Source organism: Saccostrea echinata, unplaced genomic scaffold, assembly GCF_033153115.1.
Source record: "Saccostrea echinata isolate AGI-Se365-2 ecotype Australia unplaced genomic scaffold, CSIRO_AGI_Sech_v1 ptg000012l, whole genome shotgun sequence".
Lineage (NCBI taxonomy): Eukaryota > Metazoa > Mollusca > Bivalvia > Ostreida > Ostreidae > Saccostrea > Saccostrea echinata.
The window spans coordinates 23,729,086-23,756,371 of record NW_026889761.1 but is presented as its reverse complement, the minus strand read 5'-3'; the positions used below and the strand labels follow the sequence as shown (position 1 = coordinate 23,756,371).

General features: G+C 32.5%; 1 long non-coding RNA gene across 1 annotated transcript; it reads left to right on the top strand.

The window, feature by feature from the left end:
- The first annotated feature begins 18,236 nt into the window (after nt 1-18,236).
- On the top strand, nt 18,237-23,905 carry LOC133185570 (uncharacterized). Its single transcript, XR_009720926.1, has 2 exons — nt 18,237-19,253; nt 20,445-23,905. It is a non-coding gene; the product is annotated as an uncharacterized LOC133185570 (long non-coding RNA).
- The last annotated feature ends 3,381 nt before the right edge of the window (nt 23,906-27,286 follow it).

Below are 27,286 nucleotides of genomic sequence, written 5' to 3'. Positions count from 1 at the left end.
AATGTTTCCTGAATATAAAAATTAATACTTTTTGATTCTTAAAATAAGTGTATATTTATAGTTATACATGATAAAATCATTGTCAATCGAGATTGTTTTGTCTAAGATGATGCATATGCCTCCCTTGATGTTGGTTTCTGAAGATCGTTAATCATCACTCGTCTATATGTAGTGCAGATTTTTGATGTAGCATTTCAACCAGTGTCAGCGAGGTACACCAATGTCAGTTTAGTTCAAGTGGTATACTTGGTTTACGACATTGTATCACTCCAATGAACAAACATTAAGCGTGTTATTCGTATTGTCCATTCATGGTCTTGGTCCTAAAACACGCGGAAGAGGTCACTACAAATTGACCATAGAAATCCTTTAACTGTCACTAGCTGAACCGTGACCTTTGGTATTTCCTCTATTTTGGACGCATAAAAGGCGACTAGAGTAGAGCCATAATAACGTTAATTCTATCTTCAATGCGTCAACAGCCACATTATCCGGTGAAGAGAGTTCCATCAGGGAAAGTAGGGTTTCAAATCGCAAGAAATTTTTTCCAAGAAAAATATTCTAGAATATATTTTAACTTTATTTTGAAAAGAAGAATCATTCAAAAAATATGTTTAAAATGTTTTGTGGCTGGCACAGACTAATATCATAATTTTTTCTGTCCAATGTATATATGCGGTTAATTTAGATCATATCATATTTTCGATTTCAAGACTACAGAAGTTATAAAAACAAATTAAGAGCATTTCCTTTAATTTCCAAATGAAAAACTCTGTAGTGCCTGTATATCGAAAATCCGAAACATGGTCGTCTTACATGTTCATATTTTTCTTCACCATACAACTATAGTTCTGCTGGCCACTTCATTACTGGTGACGTGAAAGATCTTAAATCACTTTATAATAAAAGGAACCCCAGAATTTTTTTAACCGGCGTCAAAATTCATAAATATTACTAATTCTGTCGAAGATTATGCCAGGCAATGTGCCAGGCATGAAAAATAAGACCTTGACGCTTTGTCAGAATGGATAAAAAGTATGATTGATTGATTGATTGATTGTATGTTTTTTATGTCTCATTCGAGAATTTTTCACTCATTTAGAGACGCAACCATATACCGGTGAAGGGCTTCAACTTTAGACCTATAGTCGGCACTCAGGGCCATTGAGCAATGAAGGTTCTTTATCGTGACAAGCCTACCGTGACACGGGGCCTCGGTTTTTAAGGTCTCATCCGAAAAACCCGTGACTCACTTTTAGTACCGTGCGCTTGTCGAAGGAACAGTCACTACCTATGTGTACGTCTTAGGTTTGACGCGGCGCGCCGAACGAGAATCGAACCTCGGCCTTCCGATTACGAAGCAAACGCCTACTACTATGCTACCGTGACCGGTAATAAAAAGTATGAGATACATGTTTAAATCTCGCATTGAACAGTTCAGGGGCAATATGAAAAACATCTTTCCTTCTGTCTTCAATAATTCAGATTTGAAAAAAAGAATAAAATAGATTATACGATCAATATGTACTGGTCCCAGCTATAAAAGCAGGTAACAACATTGTCTTTGTTTGTAAGGCTCAGTATTTAATTGTATTTTAGAGGAACTTGGATTTAATTCTCCAAGTGGCAATCCAACTTATACTCATAGTTCCCTTTCTAAGGAGGAAATTCTTCAAAATTATACGCCAGTTTTAGATATTTGTAAAAATTTCAACAATCAAATTGAATTCAAATTACCATACCAATATTGGATTCCTAAATTACATAAAAATCCTTACAAAGAAAGATACATAGCGGATTCTGGAAAATTTTCTGCTAAGACTCTTCCTTTATTCCTCGCCAGATTATTAACAACAGTGAAAGAGAAACTTTAGAAATGCTGTACACCAACATATTTGAGAAGTGGTGTTAATCAGATGTGGATACTTAAAAACTCCATGGAACTTTTACAAAATGAGAAATCACAAAATTTCACAAAATTCAATAGCATCAAAAGGTATTACCTTTCAACCATTCCTCATGATAAAGTCCAGCCTTTTTGATGTCATAGACAACTGCTTTTTCAACAAAAATGGAACTCGTGAATTTACATACCTTGTCATTGGTCATCTTCAAAATCATTTTTCTTAAAAAATAATCTAGTTGTACAACAAGTACTCCGTCGTCGATATTAAAGAGATGCTTGAGTTTATGATTGACAATATCTGTGTAGTTTTTGGAAATCAAGTCCTCCAACAATCTGTTAAATTTTCCATTGTTACTAATTGCGCCCCGTTATTAGCAGACCTATTTATATACTCAGATGAAGCAGAATACAGTCAAAACTTTCTGCCTGTGGCCTTCAGCTTGACATCTACATACATTGACGACGTTTAATCAATTAATAATATTCATTTTCATTGATTCGATATATCATTTTAACCCGAAATAAAAGACACCACAGAGTCCCCTATCTGTTTCATATTTGGATATATAGAATGCCATAAATGGCAAACAAACGACAAAAATTTGATAAAGTGATGACATCAAGTTTTCTATCGTCAACTTCCCCTTAATGTACCATTATCACCTACATATGGAGTTTATGTCTCCCAGTTGATTTATTCTACGTACGAACACTTTTAAAAACGAGGTAAGCTATTGAAAAATATGCTGATGATACAAAGATATTAACAGTCTCGTTCAAAGTCAACAAATTCTATGGTCGATACAATGACCTTGTTAGCAAACACAATCTATCGTTAAGCCGAATGCTGACTGACTATATCATACAAATTATAAGGCCATTATTTTCACACTGAACTGCCTATTGATTTTTCCGTTTGTCCGTTGACAAGGCGCATAATGCGGCTTTTGCCGGTAGACTGGGAATGCTTACTCCTCAATGGCATCTGATCCCACCTCATGGTTTTAGAGGTACGTGTTTGCTCTGCTCCAAATTTGTATTGTTCCAGTGGACTTTGAGCTTGATAACTATTCGTTATCTTCATGATTTATTAATATGATTTCAAAATTAACATTCGATTTTTGTTTGATACTAAACAATCTATGATACTAAACAATCCCTTCTCAAATATTTGATTCTAAAAGGTATATTACATTGAAGAAATTCGCTTCAAACCTAATTTAAACATACTTTAGACACTTCACTTTCCCAGCTTTTCATTTCCTTTTAAATCAAGAAACGTCTTTTGTTGTTCTTGCAATCAATTTTTGAATAGGCTGTGATTGTGCTAAAGCTTTCTGGACAATGGATTGGTGATAAAGTTTGGGTCGATGTCTGAAATTATTTGCGACAGAATCCTTTCTGTTTCTCATAGTATCCATATAATTGGAGGAAACTAAACATGCTCGGAAACAGTTTTGACACTTATAGGGACATCCAGTGTCATGTTTCATTGGCATAATCGGTCTGAAATATGGCTGCAGCAATGAACCTTTTGATTTTTCGTTATCAAGTAAAGATCCTATTCTCGATGGGAAAACGCCTGTTTTCTTATGATGTTCTGATCTTGTTTTCCAGTACTGTGATAAATTGTTATAGATGGATGATTCTGAATTTAGTTGATTTATCTGTTTAGGTCTTAGACATGATGAAATTTTCACATTTGCAGGCGCTGATTGAATTCTTCTAACATTGTTTGTTTGTATTAAACATCTTTCATAAAATTTTAAATCCAATCTGTCTTTGTATACATGTGGATCAGATATATTCAAAGAAGAAAGTGCTATCGTTTTAGTCTCAGATACGGTCTTTGGTCTTCCCGGCGAAATTTTTGAATTGAATGTAGATTCTTTACACTTATCCCTTTGGTAATTGTCGATGTTGTCAAAATAACTCATATAACCTCTTCCAACAAGGGTTTCGTCTCTGTTTAACCCTTCTTCTCCATCCTGATTTAAATCCAATGTTTTTGTCTTCCCAGATTGTGCATGTCTCGCAACTTCATTCGATCTGCGATGGTCCCTCATTATGCGTTTAAATGGTTGAAACCAAGTATTCACTATAATGCCCCTATATTTACATCTTGACTTATCGTCCTTTTCATCTAACGATGTCTTTTTCTTATCACATAAACACGACCTCATCTTGCTGTGTAATTTTATCGACTGCCGCGTGAATTTTATCACTCTTACATAAGATAGGGCAGAAATGTACAAGAAAATTTCAGAGAAAAAATATCAATATTCCTTTCAATGTCTTTGCTAGTTAATCTAGCTATGTAATTAAAGTTTCGTCCGCTTCATTTAATCTTACAAATTTTACATTTTGCAGCTTTTCCACTTTATTGGTTTGCTATTGATTGAAACTATTGCCACAAAAATATCAATACCATTTAAGAAATTTGCTAATCTGTTCATTTCATAGTTTCAAAGCGCTTCCAGCAATAATGAAGAACTACACTCAACAAAATAGCAGTAAATTAGCTGGTAGTCATATATCTATAAATTAATTTTAAACAATTTCACCGTAAGTAGAAATTGGTAGGAAACCGTTTGTTCTTTTGTTATAATAATAGCACCATCTTGGCAAAACGAACAAACCTAATGAAAATTTGTTTACTAATTATAGAAATTAAAGACTTGAGAAAGTCATTTATATGACCTAAACACTACCCCTCTTATTTAAATATTTAATATATATACTGGTATATATATATATATATATATATATATATATAGAGAGAGAGAGAGAGAGAGAGAGAGAGAGAGAGAGAGAGTTTTTGTAGTGTTCTTTTTTTTCCATAGCTATTTTTTTTAACATTTTTTTTTATACCAAAAGATTTATGAATAATTAAATTATGTTTAATTTCTTAATCAATCTTTACAGTTAAAAAAAACTTCCAAAAAATAAAAAAAAGGATAGCTGAAATGTAATTTCCATATCCTATTTTAATTATTTTGTCGCCTACAGAATGTGAACATATGGAGATCTTTTTGTCTGCAATCTGACCAACAATCTTGGGAAAACTTACAATTTCACAAGGATCTTTTCTTAGAAATCTCAATAAGGAGAAACGTGTAAAAGTTAAATTTTTTTTTAGCTTTTCCTCCATCTATAATACCAATAATTGCCTTCTCAAATTCAGACTTAAGTTTATACTGATATAGTACCAATAACCAATCATTAATTTTATATGCACAGCGTTTACTTACTCAAACGTTTTGTAAATATTCTTCTATACTTATCATATCTTATCATATATTTCCCGATCATGACAAGGAGCACACGGCGGGTGTGACCGGTCGGCACCTCTGATGTTTGGAGGTCCGTGTTTGCTCTGCTCCTATTTTGTATTGTATAATGAACTTTTGAGCTTGAATACTGTTCGTTATCTCCATATATTTCATCTTTCACATTCACAATTGATATTATTCATTGATAATAGAAATAAAAAAGAATAGAGCTAAAATTCTAATAATCGGACACAAAATTAATTTTTAAAAAGTTTTTGACATAAAAACATGTTTTAAATTCATTACATATTCTTAAGAATTAAATGGAGAGACAGACATAGAGACAGTTTAATAATTAATCGATTTCCAGATGATACTTTCATTAAATGAATGACTGAAATAAACTGATAAACGTGTGAAGCATTTGTAGAGGTTATTAATATCTTTATAATCACTTGCTGTTATGTTAAGATGTCAATATGTCAAAGAGCAAGTATTAAATCATCGACATATATTTTGAAATTCAAAACATTTCCCGTGAACATACTGTTCGGTCACGTTCCCAACCTACTTTTCTATAGCTTATGTTTGACTTTTGTTTGATTTAATGCCGAAATTTTGCTAATATTAGCTCTATGACTAAGCATCAAGTATATTAAGTATTAAGCATAAAGCAGTTTAGTTAAATGAATAAAAAGATGAACATTTCCTATTAATTAAGCATACAAACTTAATTACAATTAGATTCTTTGTAAATATACATCTGGTATTTGTAAACATTGTACTGAAAAAGTAGCAAATTTATATGTACATGTAAAAGTAGAAATTTTTCTTGATTCGAAATGTTCAAAATAGACTTCAAATATATTTGGCTATAATTCTATTTATAATTCAGTTTGATTAATTCAAAATGTAGTTAAACAGCTGGGAAATTTTGAATAATGCTTTCAAAAAAAAAATTAATTTAAACAAAATTTTAAAATATTTGTATAGATGAAGAGAATTAAAATAGAATTTAAAAAAAAAATTGTAGCATATGACATATATTACAGTTAAAACTACTTTAAGCCATGCTTTGAGCACATATTTTTTTTTATTTTTATGTGTGTATATCATTATTGTGAGTTTCATTTTAAAAGAATAATTATAAAAAGAATGAAGCCATAATGGAAGATATTCTCGGCTCATTTGGGCATGATTGGCAGTATGAAATACATTTCATTTCAGTAAAGAAAAATATATTGCATGTAGAAATTCCCATCTCATTGTGTCATGATAGGCAGTAAGTAAAATATCTCAGAAAAGTAAAGAAAAACTGATTACATGTTAGAGATATTAGCCTCATCGTGACTTCATTGGCAGTACCAATACTTTTCAGGCAAGTAATGATTGACGGTACGTTAAACTTCTCAGGTCAAGTAGAAATTCAGGTAATGAAAGGATGAAGTAAAGACATGTAGAAATTCCCACCTCATTGTGGTCTGATTGGTGCAATGATTTTCAGATAATAAAAGGATCAAATAAAGTCATTTAAGATTTCCCGCCTCATTGTGACCTTATTGGCAGTACGTAATATTTTTTTCAGGTAAGGAAAGGATAAAACGAACACATGTAGAATAACATTTTGACAAAGAAATTTTCGCGTCATTGTAACAATAGGAAATACTTCGTAGAATTATATGAATTCATGTAGAATCATATTTTACAAAGAAATTTAATTTTTGTCATATATTCTTTTTTCAAAAAAATAAAGAGAGAGAGAGAAGGAAAGAAATGAATCTTTTAGCTTTATTTACAAGTGGATTTGAAACATTTTCCAGGATCTATTGATTGATTGTGTGTTGTTTGAAGTCCCATCGGAGAATTTTCATTCATGTAGAGACGTCACCGTAAGTCGGTTAAGGGCTTCAAATTTAGACCTATACTCGGCAATAAGGGCCATTGAGCAGTGAGGGTTCTTTATCTTATCAACGCCTACAGTCACATAGGACCTTGGCGAAGGAATAGTCACATCCTACGTTTGACGCAGTGCGGCGAATGAGAATCGAACCCGGGCCTCCAGGGGATGTCCTTCCAGGATCGAAGATACAAGAGTTGAAGATTTCTGATTTAAAATGTTCAGGAATGTCTAAGTAGCTTTTTTATTTTATATTTTTTCTTTTATAATTTACTTTATTCATTAAAACGTAAGTCAAAGGACATATAATGAAACCTTCAAATTAATAGACACCTGCTTCGTTAATGTAAACGTTGAATTTGTATGAAGGAAGTATGTTCCATTGTGGTTTATATAAACTAATAGTAAATGCCTATTTCTGTCAATTTATTCAGTTCTGTTGTTAGTCAATGAATCTGAATGAATTTGCATTTGATGGAAGGTACTTATTGCAGATTTGCATTTCTGCAGGTTTGACATTTTTTTATTGGATGTTCCTCAGGGTGGACAACATATGAGGGCTTTAGGTCAATGATGAGTCAATATTTAAGATTTATGATGACATTTCAAAAGCATCTTGTGTACTTTAAGTCCTACGTAAACTTAAATTTGATTCTTCTTTGGAGATGTATTTTCATTCATATGTCGACTCGCTATCAACGTGAACTCAAAATAAAAGTTAATACACAGTCTGCCACATTTGTTTCATGTTTTGGATCTTTTAATGACTGTATACGATAACAAATAACTAAACTTGGTCACTTCAGCCTTTTAATCGTCTCCCTTTATTTATGTAGTAATATTCCAAAATCCAAACTGATTCAGTACGCAAGAACATGCTCTAAATACTATTAATGTGAAATCGAGGCAAGCTACTGACAAATAACTTTATGTTACAAGGACTTCACCAATCCCATTTGAAGTCAGATTTTCGAAAAATCTACTCTTGTTATAATGATCTAATCTATAAATATCGTTGGGTCATATTTTGTCTGACTTGAGTCAAACCATTTGTTAGGTTATTGTTTTAATACTAAATTTGACTACAGAGTACGTCGTCTACCTAATCGATACATAGGGCTCACAGCGGATGTGACCGGTTGACAGGAGATGCTTACTCCACTTAAGTACCTGAACCCACCTCTGGTGTTTTCAGGGCTCCATGTTTTTGCCCTGTAGACGATTTGTTTTGTTCATGGTATTTGTCAATGTTCTTTATCCTCGATCACCCCTTCATATTTTTTTATTCGAGGTGGATGAAAAATGTGATAGATTTTGTCATGCATTAACTCTAAGGAGTCAAGTTTTAGGGCGTTATTAACTTATTAACTTATCTAATTTTGAATTAAAACTCATAATGGTATAATTATATTAGTTTAAAAGAGGAACATATGAAAGACTTTTCCTTCTTTTTGGCATTTATTTGATTCCATTTCCAAATGCTCAAGGTCAAATGAAAAAATGTAAGAGGTATTCTTACTGAGTTTCATTATTTGAAAGACTAATATTTTACTTAAAGAATGCTGAAGACATGTTGTATGATATAAATCAAGGTGATAAGAATAAAGTTTAATCAACAAAATTATTTTGGATAAAAAATACTTTACACATAACTTTTCTTTGGTGCTCTTATTCTTCAGGAAAAAAGGGAAAAAACATAAATATTGTTAGATTAAAGAGCTTACGTCCACAGTGTTTGCTGCAGTGTCATGATGATAATTACAACTTCATGCATAAATTTTACATTTTCACATATGACACGATTTATAAGCTGCAAATTGATGTAGGGAACATTCAAGAATAAAGCTTTTCAGATAAGTTACGTAAGGAATTTAATCATTGTTTGATCAATTTTTTTTAAAGCTGCAACTTTTGACGATGTAAATTAGTTAAATATTTAAATTCATTGTAAATAATATTTTTTGAATATATTCTAGAATATCTTTAGGTATAATATCTAAATTCTCGGAGCGCCCAGCAAAGCCCATACAATACATTCTATTCAGAAAATCCTGATTTACTTCAAGCACCCTTTGGGTGTCTGGACAATTAATGAACTAAGAGTATGCGACGTTAAAATAATCATGTTTTTTTTTTTGGTTTGTGATTATTTGATATTATTTGTATTGAATGAAGGATAGGACTTTGTAAATGCTTTAGCTGTCTGAAAAAAAGATCCTTAATATAAAAGGAAATTACGAAAGCAATTCGATAGCAACAAGGAACTCTTGTCTTTGTGGGCTCATCCTGCACCTAAGTGTACATGTAGGTCACGAAATAGTCCTCGTTTGGATCGTCAGTTTCGCCACAATTAATAATGTAGGAATTGTTTACAATAATCCTCAACATCAATGTAAATGCGAAATGCTGAAAATATTACGTAATCCAATTTGAAGAGGAGGAAAGAAAAACGTATACTTGTTAAGGATAGAGTTTTATCAGTTTGTCAACAAAATAGGAAAACAAAGTGAAGTCTTTTCACGAGTATTACTTGCTCAGAACGCACTCAATTGTTTCAAGTCAATGTTATTCTTTCACCGATAAGAGAATGTATCATTTAACAAAGATTGCGATGTAGTTTTCAAAAGGGAAAAGGCTTACAAAATAAAGCATGCACTTTTTGCAAGTTTATTTCGATTTGTTTCTCTCTTGTCGTGCTTTTTAGATGTCTCTCCCACCTCCTTTTTCATAATGGAAAATAACAGTTTGTTATTACTTCATTAAATGCCATGTCTTCACTTTATTTCATGTCACAATGTTTTTCAAGAATGTAAATTTCATTCTCAGAAATTTGACTTTTTGATTAAACACACCGTATGAAAACTGTTTTACTAAAATTAGTTTTTAAAACATCAGATGAAATTCGGGTGCAATATTATTTAGAATATTTTTTTCCTCATATTTGTAGTATGCAGAAATTTGAAGAAATATACTCCTTGAAAAAGAATTCTTTCCTAAATTTCCATAGATTTTTGTTAAAACAGGATGAGAAAAACATAATGATCTTAAAGTTACCCTCTCAAAATCAAGGTTATAACATATATGATCCTTTTCATTTTGATTTCCAAGTGTTACTTGAACTTGAGGATTCTTGTAATACAAAAAACACGACCTACTTGTATATATGAACCAGAGGAAATTGGTAAATACAAATTGCATGACCTTCATGGGACAAATACAACTGAACTAAATGTATCAATCCTGTATATGAGAAACGATGAAATAATTCCTTCTTTCATCATAATTTCATTGTTTCTTTCCATTGTTATTACATGTATAAATAGCAACCACAAGTCCAGCTACAGAGTATATGACAAAAACGCATGAAGAAGTACAAAGTTGGAAAAGCCAAGAATAAAGTTAGAAAAGCCAAAATTAAACTTGGGAAAGTCGATTTTAAAGTCAGAATTATCAACTTTAATGTGTGAAAATCCAACTTTAAAAAATACGTTTCATTAATACGCCTCCGTAATTAATTAGCTTAAATTAAAAGTAGAAACAGAGATTTGCTCGAGAGTCACACTCAGATTCATTTACCTTGCGTTGCAATTTCCATTAGAGGGAAAAATTTCAACATGATATTAAATTTTCCCTTAAAACCTTAATATCAATTAAAATTTATATTAGTCATCAAATTTGCTTTATGCAAGTACATGTTTATGCAGTAAGAATGAAATTATCCATGAAAGTTACGCAATCAAACTACGCAAGTTGTAAGTTTTCTTAGGTTTTGAGATGAAAGTGCTTTAAGGACAGATGATATTTAGATATTTTACTAGAAAAAGACGTTAATGGCAACCTAGCAACAAAGCTTTATGCTAAACGTGATGCCTTCAACTTTTCAATCGTCAACTTCCCTTACTTATGTAGCAATATACCCTTATCACCTGCACATGGGGTGTATGTCTCTCTATGTATGAACAATTTCTAAAACGAGACAAGCTATTGACAAACAAGTTGATGAAACAAGGATATCAACAGTCTAGTATGAAGTCATTATTTTGCAAGTTTTACGGTCGATACAATGACCTTGTCAGCACATACAACCTATCAATGAGTCAAATGCTGACTGATGTTTTTCATACTAATTGTTAGGCAATTATTTATACACTGAACTGTCTACGGATTTTTCCGAGTTTTTTCCCCGATTATGACAAGGAGCACACGGCGGATGTGACCGTTTGGCAGGGGATGTCTACTCCTCCATGGCACCTGATCCCACCTCTAAATTTTGAGGTCCGTTGCTCCAAATTTGTATGTTTCATTGGACTTTCGAGATTGAATACTGTTCGTTATCTTCATATTCCAAAAATATATACCAATCCAGGCATGCATCTTTTTTGTTTGTATCATCTGTCCTTAATTATAAATCTGGTACTTATCTTTACCAAATAGGTAATGTTACCAAACAAAGATTTCGGTTTTTTTTTTTTTTTTTTTTTTTTTTTTTTTTTTTTTTTAGTTATTTAGCTTTTTTAGTCACTATTATTTGTTGTGTCTCCTCCCGACCGGTCACACCCGCCGTGTGCTGCTTGTCCTGATCGGGAAATAACGGAAAAATCCATAGACAATTCAGTGTGTAAATAATTGCCTAACAATTAGTATGAAAAACGTCAATCAGCATTTGACTTTATGATAGATTGTATTTGCTGACAAGGTCATTGTATCGACCGTAAAACTTGCAAAATGATGACTTTAAACGAGACTGTTGATATTCTTGTTTCATCAACGTGTTTGTCAATAACTTACCTCGCTTTAGAAATTGTTCGTACGTAGAGCATGCTTTTGCGTATCAAATCAACTGACAGATATAAACCCCGTATGCAGGTGATAATGGTATATTGCTGCATAAGTAAGGGAAGTCGACGATTAAAAAGTTAAAGTCATCATGTGTATCATTAAGCGTAGTCGTTAGGTTACCAGTAGCGTCTTTTTTCTAGTAAAATATCTAAGTATGAAACAGATGTGTCAGACTCTGTGGTATCTTTTATTTCAAACTCATTAGGATATACCGAGTCGACATATGAATGGAAATAACTATTGTTCATTGATAATACGTCGTCGATATATCTAAATGTCGCGAATCGAATTGAAGGCCACAGCGAAGGCTTTCTTCTTCTGGTGTATAAGATTTTGAATAAATTCTGCTTCATGTGAATTCAAAAATAGGCCTGCTAATAAGGGGGCAATTGGTACCCATAGAAATTCCAACAGATTGTTGGAAGACCTGATCTCCAAAAACCAGATAGATACTCTCAATCAGAAATTCAAGCATTTTTTAATATCAACCTCAGAGTACTTACATGTACAATCAGAATGTTTTTTAACAAAATAATTTTGCAAATGACCAATGACAAGGTAAGTAAATTTACTGAATATACACAAAATGAATAATAAAACAGTTGCAAAAGATTTAAATGAAATAGGTAAAGATAGCAAAAAAAGAACATATAAAAAATCAACATCCATTATGTATATCCAAGAAAAGAAATTTGCACTTGCAATATATGAATTTATTATATAAAGGTGTGTTGTGACGTAATGAATTGTTCATGAATTCATGAAATAAAATTATGAAAACACATAACGCTGTAAAAGTAAGAGTAATAATTTTGAACCATACACATCTTGAATGGTTAATTGATATTTTTATAAATAGCAACCGAACGGTCAGTTTTTATCGTTATCAAGTCCTATATGAAGATTGTTTTACATAATAAGTCTGTGCAAAATATTTGGATAATTTCCGTTATTAGCTTCATTAATGAGAATTTGATACTATTTAGAGACTGCACTTTTATGATTTAAAAAATTATTTTTAATTTTCTAAAGCAACGAACTTTAATGACAAGTTAGTTTTATAACTCAAAAACTGTGCGCATCTTAACATTTTCTGGCAAACAAGTTTTAATTATTTTATGACAACGAATACTAGTATTCAAAACCAGATATCTTCAGGTTGAAAAATAAGCTGATAAGAGAATTTTGATATTTTGTTTTTGACACTGTTTTGTGTTCGTGGTTGCAAAACATATAAATGCACACATCAATATTAAGGGCGGCCACAATACGCCTTTCATAAGCTTTGCTTCCTTTCCACGGGCTTTGGTAAGATAGAGTTCAAAATAATGAATATAAATCGTTCAGAAATAATGGCAGTGCATTAAATCGAGATAAATTCTAACACAAAACGATTTGTATTTAATATTAAATTCGCTACAAAAAAAATCCAACTATACAATACTATAAAATTAAAAAGTTTATTGAATCAAACTTGTTGACACTGGATTTCTGGGAATTCAATGAAAGCGCTGTCTGTAAGATTCAAAAGAAATCAAATCGTTTGTTGTTATATTCATTCTGATACCATATTCGCATTTCACGTATCTCAACAGATTATTGCTTGATTGCATGTTGTTCAATGTCCCATTCGAGAATTCTTCACACATATAGAGACGTTACTGTATGCCAGTGAAGGGCTTCAAATTTAGATCTATACTCGGCACTCAAAGCCATTGAGCAGTGAAGGTCTTTCTCGTGCCAACGCCTGCCGTGACACGGGACCTCGATTTTAAAGGTCTCATCCGAAAGACCCGTGACTTTCACTTCTTGTGCCTGGCGCTTAACGAAGGAACAGTCACTACCTATGTTTACGTCTTAGGTTTGACGCGGCGCGGCGAACGAAAAATCGAACCCGGGTCTCCCGATCATGAAGCGAGCGCCCTACCACTAGGCTACCGTGACCGGTTGTCACAGTTATTCGAATCAAACCGTTAGTGTACTATGAATGGTGTCTATTTATATTCAGAAATTATCTAGTAGCCATCAACATAGTTGTCTGTGAGCTATACAATACAGACTAGTAATATTTTCTGACACCATGAGGACCTATAATGACTAGATTAGGATTGAATAAGAACCTATAATAACTAAATTAGGATTGAATGAGGACCTACAATGACTAGATTAGGATTGAATGAGGACCTATAATGACTAGATTAGGATTGAATGGGGACCTATAATGACTAGATTAGGATTGAATGAGGACCTATTATGACTACATTAGGATTGAAATAGGACCTATTATGACTAGATTAGGATTGAATCTTTTTATCCTTTTAAAAAAATCGTCTTTTTTCTGAATTAAGTTATGATAATGAGTAAACGTAACAACTTTTGCATGTATTTTTGTTTGGATGTCAACTTTTATTTAAAAATTAAGCATGAAATTTTTCCTCATTTATAAGAAGTTACTAAACTTCTTGTGAATTGTGTGAGTGAACAATCAAGTATGTTATTTTTTAAGTGCAAGAACAGATAATTATATATATCAATCTTCCTAACCTTTGAGGTAAAGAAATAAATAACAATATAGAAAATAATAATAAAGAAATAAAGCCACATTCCTTCCAAAACAGCGCGACATAATATACACGTACTTAGAATTAAATACATGAATTTAGAAATGTTTCTCTCAAAGAAGTAATTAATAAACATATGTTTTTGCCTCTGCAAGAAAAACAACAACAGGATGAAAGTGTGCCTCTCAGTCGAGTCGACTTAAACTTCAGGAAAGGAAACTGTATGACAGAGATCTGCCATTCAGTCACCTTTTATTAAAGTTAACTTTCGATGACCTTTTGGTTAACTAAATGACATACGAGGGTCGTTCAGTAAGTAATGCAAAAGGTCATCAAAAAATAGGAAAAGCACAAAAATCATTTCCTTTATACTAGTAGATCTAATCCTTCAAAGAATTCGAAGTTAACCTTTATTTTAAATCGTTTAACATTAACAAAAGATGAATAAGCATGAAATGCTTGATATAACTCTTTATTGCAACCAAAACTGGGGATACATCGTTGCTTCTGTCTTAAAAATGTGATATAAGAAACCCAAAACGGTCGGAGTTGAGATTCTTTTCATTCTGCAACTGTCATCTACAGTTTTGTGAAACAGATTTATGAGAAGATTCATATTAAAAGTCATAATAGCTTTTCAAAAACGGTATTCAATCTGTGAAATTCAAATTAATAATTTTTTTTCATGTGTCTCACTATTTTGATTCCAAACTGCAAATTGTCCAAATGTGGAATGCCCATTATACTTGCCCTGAAATACCAGAGATTATCCTTCAGGCAATTTATTCTCTAAATCCACTAAACGACCCTCCTAGCTCCATGAACTGTAAGTATTTAATGAGGGCATGTCTTGTGGTTTGTTTTCAGGGAATTGTTGAAAATCATGGTTCCTTATGGTTTTGAATGCAGTCTAAGACATTTACAAAATATGGACAGAAACAAAATAATCTATGGTTTTGGAGAGAGGACATGTTGCCATTGTGGAAAACAAATAAAACTGGTTATGATATACTTGTATCTATATCTATTTACTTTTAAAAAAAATAAAAACTTAATGTGATTTGTACATTGTTTTGATAATTTTTTATAGATTATTTACAATGAAGTATATGTAAAATAATTGAAAAACTTTAAGTGATGTGTACATTGTTTTGATAATTTTTTATAGATTATTTACAATGAAGTATATGTAAAATAATCTTTACTAAGAAATGAAATACAAAAGTATTATTATACTCCGTGGTGAATTGTCTTTTTAGTTTATTTAATTAAATACAACATAAATGTACCTTCCTAATTGCGAAGTTATCCATTTTGATTGATTGATTTAAACCCTCAAATATTTTCTGAGTAAGCCACAACTCGACTTAGACATTAAAAAGAAGTTTTAATGAATTCCTTACAAATCGCTTTAAGAAGTCTCGGGCATTATTTGGATTTTTGTTGCTTTGAGAAATGTTATTGTAAGAGACTTTCAATAAATTTTTTTTTCATACAGAGCGTTTGACTCTAGATAAAATGGTAGAGTTTCTGTTAATTCAATACTATGGTATTGAAAATCACATTTTCTGCCTTTTGGGAACCTGCCTCATATATTTCTTTAATGTTTTAAAAGATAGATAGCAAATAAAACAATGTATTTATTTGTAACTCTTTTCTGTCATTATTTAGCTTTCTTTATTTCAAACTGTATCATCTGACTTATTGGTAGTATTTGCAAAAAAATTTGTTTAGTCAATGTGAAATTTGCGAGAAACTGCAAATTTAGGTACCTATACACTTTCAAATAAATTAGTTTCTTGTTGACTAAATACTTTCAAAGTAATTAAGTAAGTTATACTGATCGATGTCTAAGTATAAAGTTATATCTAGATAGTTCAAATCAATGCCTCGGTATCCTCAAATGATGTTTATTATGTTAAAAAAAATTATCGATTAGCCATCAATATGAATTGTCTTGTAGCAATACTAGAAATTTGGTAACATTTCCTGAATACATATTACGTATATTGTCTACATGGATTAGGGATGGATCATCCTTTCCTAAATTGCTCTTTCTAAATAAAATCATTTTTTTTCGATTCGACATCACTGAAGTGCAACACAAGAGCAAGACATGATAATCGTGGTCATAATTGATCATATATTAAAGCATAATTCTCTTCAAACCAGCTTGAGATGATACAAGTAGAATTCAATTCAAGAATTCTGAGTTCATGCGTCTTGGGGTACTTTATAACAAATTAAATTTTTGCCTCTGTAAGAAACTAAAACAAACCTTGTAATTTAATAAGATTCAGGGTATTTGGATAGCAGCATGTTAAACAACGATGGCTTGAAATGCAAAATGAATAGAAACTCGTATCTGAAGCAAAGGGTTTTTTGTGATTCAGGTCTTAATCAGAAATTTCCAGGGGTCCGTGTTTTATGTCCTGATTACAGATTTGTCTTGTTTAAGGGACGTTTGGAGATCGATCTCCTTTTCCTTTTAAAATATGGAGAAGACCATAAGAAAATTATTATAAGACATTTTTCATTAAATGCTGTTATGTATTTTAGAACTACTTAGAATTTTATAATCCAATTGTCATTTGATCCAGTCAGTCACGTGGCAAACATTTACATTTCTGTCTGAGATAAAGTGCAAAAATAAAGGCTGTTGTGCAGGTTTGAAATATATAAAAAATGAAAACGAATTAGCAATTAACAGACAGGCATGTAATCGGTAAAGTCAGACACTGTCATTTAGTGGTAAGAAGAGTCAATCTTCAGACCATTCAACAGGTGCGCTTTTTAATGAAGGACAGCGGAAGACTGCTGCAGTCTTTAATTATTTAGAAATGTCATTCTTTGTATATGAAATGTTTTATTGAAATAAGTGGTGGTTTATGGAATTCATTAATTCAACATTTTTAAGAGTGTTGCATAAACCATACTCAGTAATCAGAAAGGAAAACAGATTTTACATATCGTTAAAACATTGATCAAATGTTTAAAGTTGATGAAGATCAAAATCTTCCTGATATCAACAATTTTATTATTTACTGAAATAGGAAGATAACAGGCAATAATCGTGCTCAAAATTCCGATTAAACAATACAAATTACCAGCAGAGTGGAACTCTGAAAACATCAAATATGGGATCAGGAGTTATGGAGGATAAGGTATCCCTTGTCGACCGGTCACACCTGCCCTGGGCCATTTGTCTTGATTGGACAAACAGAGTAATCCAGTAAATATGAAAATAATGGCCTATCAATTATATATTAAATACGTCAGTCAACTTAGACCTAACGACAGATTGAAATTATAAATATGATATCGACCATAGAATTTGTAAATAGATGTAATTGATTTTAAACAAGGTGCACTGTAACATCAACTTATTTGCCAGTAGCTTGTCTCAGATTAGAAACTATTCGTACGCAGAACATGCTCTTCAGTGTCGAATCATCTGAGAGCCATAAACATCATATGCAGTTGAAAAGGTATATTGCTACATAAATAAGGAAAATTGACAACAGAAAAGTTAAAGTCATCACGTTAATCATAATGTTTAGTAGTTAGATTACTCTAGCAAAGCATGCAAATATGAAACAGATGTGTCAGACTCTTGTGCTTTTCTTTCGGGTTCAGTGGGATATATCGAATCACCGATATAGAAAATGAATATTGTAATAATGTTACTTTAGAAAAAATACTAGAAATGTATGAGATAAAGATAGGCAAAATTTTTATGGTTTATTTATTATTAAATTAATTGCATTTATCACCATATTGTGATAAATGCTTTTAATACCAGTGCAAGAGCGATAACTCGTGCGTTCTTGGTAGTGGTTAAACATTATTGAGACCATGAGTTTTAAATAGAGGACGCAATATAATCAAGCACCTTATGACCCCGATTTTCATAGTCTACCGAAAAAGCTAGAAGGGCAGGCATGTTGCAAAATTTCATCTCTAGTCTGCACACTTTGGAAGGAAAATGTTTTGACCCACCGTTCAGCAAAATTATTTCCATTTTTGTGCATTATTCTGTTCCAAGGATACGGTTTATAGACACTGTAAGTAATTTATGCGAACAATAACATGATGCCCCTAATTATAAAGGCTTGAATTTATGATCGTTGCACTTTGTGGTATCTGTGACTGTACATCACGCGCTGATGCTGTGGATAGAATGACATTGAAAGTCCTTATTCTTGGGCATTCATTTATACGCAGATTTGAGAACTTTGTTTGTATCAACTAGTTCTGACCATCGGGTGACGCCGAATTTAAATCTTAATTCAGAGGAGCTACAGATTTTCTATTTAGGTTATGGGGGAGCGTCACTGGCTCAAATTCGTGCGCAAGGCACTCGTTACGTAAGATACTTGCATCCAGATGTTGTTTTGTTACAAGCTGTATCAAACGATTTGTGTCGGAGAAACACATCAGTGGAAGACATTTTTCATGAACTTGTGGACTTTGTAATTTAACTCCGTGATACGGAAGATGTGTAAAAAAGTAGTGGTGCTTCAGACATTGCATAGAATTCCCCCGACAAGACGTATCAGGTTTCATGTGGACACAGAGTGCAAGAGAGTTGTTGAATTAAATAGACGCATGTCCTATTACTTGCAGAAGGTAGAGGGAGCAGCATTCTTTCGCCTATCTGGTTTATCATAGGATGGTATTTCTGGTGGATGGGGTCCATTTGAATAATCAGGGAAATAAGGAATATTATAATAATTTGAGAGCTGTTATTGTTTCCTTGATAAAGTCTATCAATAATGGTGGGTACATGTTTGTGGAGCATTTATATTTAGTCTAACGATACATTGTTCAATTTTCATCTGTTTATTTTCAAAATCCACATATGCAGTGGTGATTTAATGCAATCTAATATAATGATGCATATAGCCATATAAATATTATATCATTTAATTTATACATTTATGACACCCCTGTAAAGTTGGGGTTGTTTAATTGGATCCTGTGTATTATTTATTAACAGCTTATTTAAGACTAACCATAAATTTTTAGTTTTAGCAGGATTTTACACCCTTATATGGTCGGGGTTTAGTTTTAGCAGGATCTTGCACTCCTATATGGTCGGGTTTGAATTATAGCAGGTTTTGCACTCTTCTATGGTCGGGGTTTACTCAAGCAATATCCTGACCCCTATATGGTCGGGGTTGAATTTTAGCAGGACCCTGCACCCCTATATGGTCGGGGTTTACTTAAGCAATATCCTGCACTCCTATATGGTCGGGGTTTAATTCTAGCAGGATTTTGCATATGTATGGTTGAAGTTTACTTAAACAGTATCCTGCACCCCTATATGGTCGGGGTTTAATTTTAGCAGGATTTTTCACCCCTTAGGCTATATGGTCGGGGCTGAAGTCAAACAAGATGTTGCACCCCTATATGGTCGGGGTTGAATTCAGACAAGATGTTGTACCCCTATATGGTCGGGGTTTTATTTCAAAGGATTTATTCCCCTAAATATTGGGTTTGTTTTACTAAATATATTGCATAAAATGAATAAGATACATATATTCCAATAGTGTTGAGATTTCTAGAGGTTTCTTATCTATAGAATTGTCAATGATATAGATATTTTTGGAATTCTACATATATAATCACCTCGCATTTATAGAGCAGAATTTAAAATATGAACAGAAATGATATAATTTTAGACACAGTTATAATACACTCCACTGTCATTTATTCTCATCCGGTGAAGTATCATAATTGCAAATAAATGTAGCTGTAAGGTTAGCTAGAATTATATTACCAATATGGATTGGGTATTTAATGATTTAGATTTTAGAAATATCCAATGATATTAAACTTCATGGAGTATATATTTAATTAAGAAATTCTATTGGTGCCTTCATTGGTCTTTAAGAGCTCTGAAATATTTTTATTGATAATGTTATTACATAGTGTATATTACATAGATGAATTTTTTATTTTTACAGGAAAATTGGGAGACACTATTTGTAAACATATGCTAGATATTTTGCACTAGGTTTGTGTTGAACGTGGAATATCTAATGACAAGACAACTCTCATCAGGTTTGACTCTAAGGGATAGAATGGAGACAGTTATATCTATGCTTATGTTTTACCTCAAGATACATTGACTGAGCTATGTAACAATTCCAGGATAGGTGTCTAGAATGCTAAACACAAATTAAGTAAAAATAACTAAAAATAAAGTAGATGAAGTTATGTAGCTGATTTTCGTAATCGAATATCCACCTCCCAGCCAAGAGGGATAACTCTTTAAAAAAAAAAAAAAAAAAAAAAAAAAAAAAGATTATTTAATCAAAAAGACTCAAATTAAGCTTGAAATTCAATCTTTTCGTGCAACAATTTTTATTCACGCAACTCAAGTTCTTCGTAGTCTAGAAACTGGGAAAAGTTGACATTTGTGTCCCATAAAAGTATTTAAAAATCTTTAGATAAATCGAATTCCTTCAAGCTTGCTTTGTTAACCATGATATGAAATTTGAAGTGATATTTGATGTCTTCCAACGATAGCACATGCTTTACACTACAGGTATGTGTTATATAATGATTGGAAAAAAATATAAGAAAAATGCCATTATGATATGAGTATTAATAACATGCAATTTTTTACAAATTCCGGGATACCTATAAATGTTTATTCAGGTACCTTTGGCTAACAACAGGATATTATTACATACTGACAAGCAATCGGTCGTGCAAATAGTCAATTCTGCTAAAGTCAGACTATTGGTTAGAAACTTGTAATTAATATCACTTATTTCACTATTATATTTAAGCAGAGTTCATTACTTAGTTATTATATCAAATTAAATTGCAGATTCTATTTTACATTGACAGTGGCTTCATTTTTGGGCTTTGGGTCCTCGTGCATCTCAGGTCAATATTGGAAACGATAAGTTTCAATAATTGATTCACACCTTTTCAACAATGTCACATTGGCATCATTAAGCTAGATTGATGAACAAATCATTAACAATAGAGTCTGAACTTGGTACACCTAGCCATGGCCAATTTTTGGTACATTTCAATGGTAATCCCCTAACGACTAACGTGTTATTAGTTATCAAACCCTAATTGCAATACTATTCATTTCTGTAACATAAACAAATACTGTTTTAGATCACACTCTTTTCAGCAGCAGTATTATAGGGCATTCCTGAACAAATTATTAAACAATTGGGCGGGTGGAATCCATAACTATACATGCCTCAAACATTGGTGTGAGATTTGTATAATTAAAATATTATAGCTCAATTTCAATTTTGGCTTAAACGTATTATACATCTATCCATATAAAAATTTTAGTTTTTGTAGATTGTGTGTAGTCTGGGATATGGCATTCATAGGATACTGAGCTACCCAAAGTGACATCATTGGTCCTTGAGGAAAAAGCCCTCAATTTGATTTTTTAAAAAAATGGGTTTGGAGTCAGGGAAATTAGATTGAAGGAATTTGACTCTTTGATTTAGAATAAATTAAAATGCACTTGGGTGGTACATTAAGGTTTCAAGGACCGGGGCACCTCGCCTGGATCATTATTGTTTCATAGTATGGAATGTTCCTGCTTATGCTGCAAGTTATTAGTCCGAAGTATGTCAATTATTTGGTCCGATATAAGTTTAATTCAAGATGAGTCTTGATTTATTAAATGGAACAGCTAACAAGTGTCTATTATACATGAACACTTATAAAATTTGAAATTTAAAGGTCAGGTGGGTGAAATGGAATGAATTAAAAATTAACATGTATACACCAAACTCGTTAGTGGCGGGTGAACTTGTATAGACAAGTTCATTTGGCGGAATTCGGGGATTACCACGAATGAGGAATTCTCTCATGTCTGGCTCAAAACTCTGGGTAATCTATCCTCAGTACTGGGGAGGATTAATTTGGGGTTACCTCAGCGGTACCTGAGGGACCAGCTTGATCTTTGTGGGTACCAAAGGCAAGTTTTGGGGCCTACCCCTGGGGGTATTATCCCCATGTTGTTGTTGTATTCCAGGGGAGGCAGGTATAGAGTTAGGGCCCGAGTCAGAACTTGAATTCATTCATTTGATGTGGCACTCACTCTTGTTGGTACCAAGAGGTCTGTTCCCACCACAGTCACCTGTGGGGGCGCTATCGCGCCAAGGATCTAGGGAGGTCATCCCGGTAGGCAGGTAGTGATTCCCTGGGTTCCGCCGGGGTATTTACATCTATGTATAAATAGATTGTGACAAATAGTCGCCACAAAATGTAATCATTGTTTCACAATAAATGTGTAAAATTAATATTTGTTACTATTCATTGCATCTGGGATTAATTGCATTTATCACCATATTGTGATAAATGCTTTTAATACCAGTGCAAGAGCGATAACTCGTGCGTTCTTGGTAGTGGTTAAACATTATTGAGACCATGAGTTTTAAATAGAGGACGCAATATAATCAAGCACCTTATGACCCCGATTTTCATAGTCTACCGAAAAAGCTAGAAGGGCAGGCATGTTGCAAAATTTCACCCACCCACCCTTCCCTAAAATATGTGTACAGATTTTTGCTGCTTTCTCTTCTGTAATTTCAGTGACAGAAGCCTATTCTTACATGGAAAGAGATGTGTATGTGGAACAACCTAGCGGTTGTATCATTAGCAAAGAAAGGATGTGGTCATTATGTATATGGTGGGACCATTTGGTGTCAATTGGTCATTTTCGGTTGAAATCAATGTAAATGATTCAACCCTGAGTTTTATTGGACATTTCTATGGTGTGATACATAATCAGTACTTCAGTGAAATTGGTGATCATTGATGATTATGTGTTTACGTACAGTGTTACTGTACAGTGTTACTTTTAATAAGTATTGTAAGCAAGTATAGCTTGTAAATATATATTGAGAATTTTCTTGCTTTGGGATTATGGTAAAGTTTCTTAAGTCACAATCTGGGATGGGGGCGGCGGAATTCGGGGATTACCACGAATGAGGAATTCTCTCATGTCTGGCTCAAAACTCTGGGTAATCTATCCTCAGTACTGGGGAGGATTAATTTCGGGTTACCTCAGCGGTACCTGAGGGACCAGCTTGATCTTTGTGGGTACCAAAGGCAAGTTTTGGGGCCTACCCCTGGGGGTATTATCCCCATGTTGTTGTTGTATTCCAGGGGAGGCAGGTATAGAGTTAGGGCCCGAGTCAGAACTTGAATTCATTCATTTGATGTGGCACTCACTCTTGTTGGTACCAAGAGGTCTGTTCCCACCACAGTCACCTGTGGGGGCGCTATCGCGCCAAGGATCTAGGGAGGTCATCCCGGTAGGCAGGTAGTGATTCCCTGGGTTCCGCCGGGGTATTTACATCTATGTATAAATAGATTGTGACAAATAGTCGCCACAAAATGTAATCATTGTTTCACAATAAATGTGTAAAATTAATATTTGTTACTATTCATTGCATCTGGGATTAATATTTGGTTAATCTTACATTGAAAAGAAATATATGATAACAACGTATATATATCTGTGTGTGTGTGTGTGTGTGTGCGAGAGGATGTGTGTGTACATGTACTTCCAGTTCATAAGAATGAACGTAATAATGAAAAAGCATTTTAAATCATAAAATACGTTCCTATATTCATAGCAATATGTTGTACAGTGCATATGGATTTATTTTAATAAATTTACATTAATGGTATGTGGATTGTTAAATTTTGCAATTAGTGTGGAGTATTATCACATTATGTAGATAGCAAAATTCCAAACATTTAGACGAATAAGTATCTTAATGAATCAAAAGTGTAAGTGGTTTGCGATCGTCTTTGTCAAGGCCGGCAAAGTTTGACGGAAGTGCAAAGGCATCACTTCTTTAACAGTTTATCGTGAAATTGTCACACTTGCTAAATTTAAGAAGACATTTTGGATTTCCATTAGACTATATACTCATAATTTTTTCTTCATGTGCTATTGTATTTTTACAGTTAATCTCTATTGATTATATAAAAGAGAATCATATAATGTGATTATCCAGCACCTGATATATGTATCAGCTTTTAATCCTGAATATAAAATGAGGGGCTAAAAAAATTGGGTTATAAAAATAAAATCGTTTTAAATCTACTTACCTGTATTTTTTCTACGCTTGCGGTTTGTTTTTCCTTTTACAGATCTTTGGAAGAAAAACAACTTCTACTAGACCTTTCCACGTCAGGTTTAAACAAATTGTGGCCCTTTACACAAAGTATATAGGTAGGCAATGCCACTGAGTCTAACAAATTTCCTTAAATTTTGGGAAAAGTTTCTCCATGTTAATTTCTCCCCAAGTAAACATATATTGAAAAAGTCTGTTGATTACTTTCCCATTATATTTGAAGTATTGTATGGGAAAATATTTTTCATAAGTTTGTTTTAATGAAATGCCTTTGTAATGTTGTATTACATCACAATTTTGGATTTTACATTATAAAATAATAGTTTTCTAAGATATTAAAAATATTGGAAAATTAAAAAAAATATTCATTTAAGCTTCTCTTTCTGCAGGTTTACTTCAAACTCTACATGTCAGAAATATTTGAATGAACATTAACTTATCAAATACCGTATTATGCCTCTTTGTGTTCAATATACTGTTTAATATTCATGTCTAAATTGCAACTTGTAATTTACATTTCTTCATTATTTCTGCATATTTGATCATTATCAACACTTAATACGGGGTATAGACGAGGAGGAAAAGTCATGGGAAATACATTACATGTATGTACCAAAAAATGTAAAATAAAAAGGATTTATAAAAGTATTTGTAAATCAAAGAAACGAATGAATTGGGAAAAAAGATGCCAAAAATACTAACACTCAATTCTGGTAATTACATTGTAAAAGTCTGACGATTTTTTTTTTTACAAGGGTTGACTTTTATATACATTAATAATAAAAAGGAGACGATTGATTGGTTAGTTTTGTAAAAAATGGCGGATATTTGGAATATTTTCACGTTTGACAGAGCTGGTGATTTTTTAAAAAATTAAATACTGTAAGTTCACGCATTTTTATAACTTATGCAAACCTTTACACAGTGAACGTTTTAGTTATTATTTTTACAAAATAGCCTTGAATAATTTAATTCTGTATAGGATTCCTGAGATTTATAATTGTTCGTTATCCTCATCTTTTTTATTGTAAACATAATTACTAACATGTACACTGCACATTAAGTAAAATCTATGTAGTGTTTGGATACCAGGTTCTCCAACAATCTGTTGGAATTACGATGGGCAATTATACTGCTCTTTATTGGCTGACCTGACCTGTTTTTATATTTCTAAGGGCACTAATCCTATTCTTTGTCATACCCTTATATATATATATATATATATATATATATATATATATATATATATATATATATATATATATATATATATATATATAAAGTAAATGTTTTTGCATTAGTCTAACAATTTCATTGTTGATCGGGTCAGTCCAACACAAGGATATTGTTAGACCGCAAGGTCACTGCTTCGTCACAAATAATTAGTCGTCGATCAATATCGGCGACACGGAAATAGCCGAAGTTTAGAGCTGCAAGAGTTGCCTTATGCTATTTGAAAGATGGCGTCACGGGAAAATTATGTTTATTGTAAATAACTTCTGTGATATAATAATTTATAATTGTTATTTTTTAATTCTTTGCTGTTGTATCATTTTTATTGATAAAGCCAAAACATTGCTTATGAAGTCATTGTTTGTATATAGATTAAACAAGACCATAAACTGAGAAATCATTAGACTTAAGTCAGAATTTAGATTTTGAATATCTTAATGTTTAATAAATCACCATGCTTAAAAACGTGCAAGCTTGTAATATATAAAAATACAAACACAACATGAAAAATGTGTTTTTTTACATCTAAATTTATTTCAAAAGTTATACTTATTTGAAATATTGACTTAAATCTGTTTTTAGTTTATATGTTAAAATGTTTTCATTTTAGAGTTCTATCTTAAGTGAAGGTATAACAAAATAGTTATAGACTGGTATTAAGGCTACATTTTATTTGTTTGACTTGAAGATGAAAATGTTGCCCTTGCCCTGCGGCCTTAAGCTTGGGCAACATTTTCACCTTCCGGTTCAACAAATCATATGTTGCCCTCATATCCAGTCAATAACTATATATTATTGGCTGACCTGTTTTTATATTTCTATGGGCATTAACTCTGCTCTTTATTGGCCGACCTGTTTTTATATTCCTATGAAGCAAAATCTATTCAAAAGCTTTTAAATGAGAAGAGGAAAACACTTGTTGTGGCCTTCAACTCAACATTCGGATATATCGACGACATTTTATCAATTAACAGTAGTTACTTCCATTCATATGTTGACTCGATATATCCCAGTGAACTAGAAATAAAAGACAACACAGTGTCTGCCACATCTGTTTTATATCTGAATGTTTTACTGACTATAGATATAAAGGCCAAATAACAACTTAACTGTGAGACAAACGAAATGACTTCAGCTTTTCCAACTCTCCTTATTTATGTAGAATTATTCCGCTATCACCTATATGGTGTTTATGTCTAACAGCTTATTCGATACGCAAAAGCATGTTCCAAGTAAGATCAATTTTTAAACCGATGTAGGCTATTGACAGATAAGTTGATGTTACAGGGATTTCAACAACCTCGTTTAAAGTCTGCACTTCTTAAGTTCTATGGTTCATTATAATGACCTTGATAGCAACTTTATCCTAGCAGGTCTAGATATATCTGAAGGGAAATTGTTAGGGATACTAAGATTTCAGATCTATTGAGGAATTT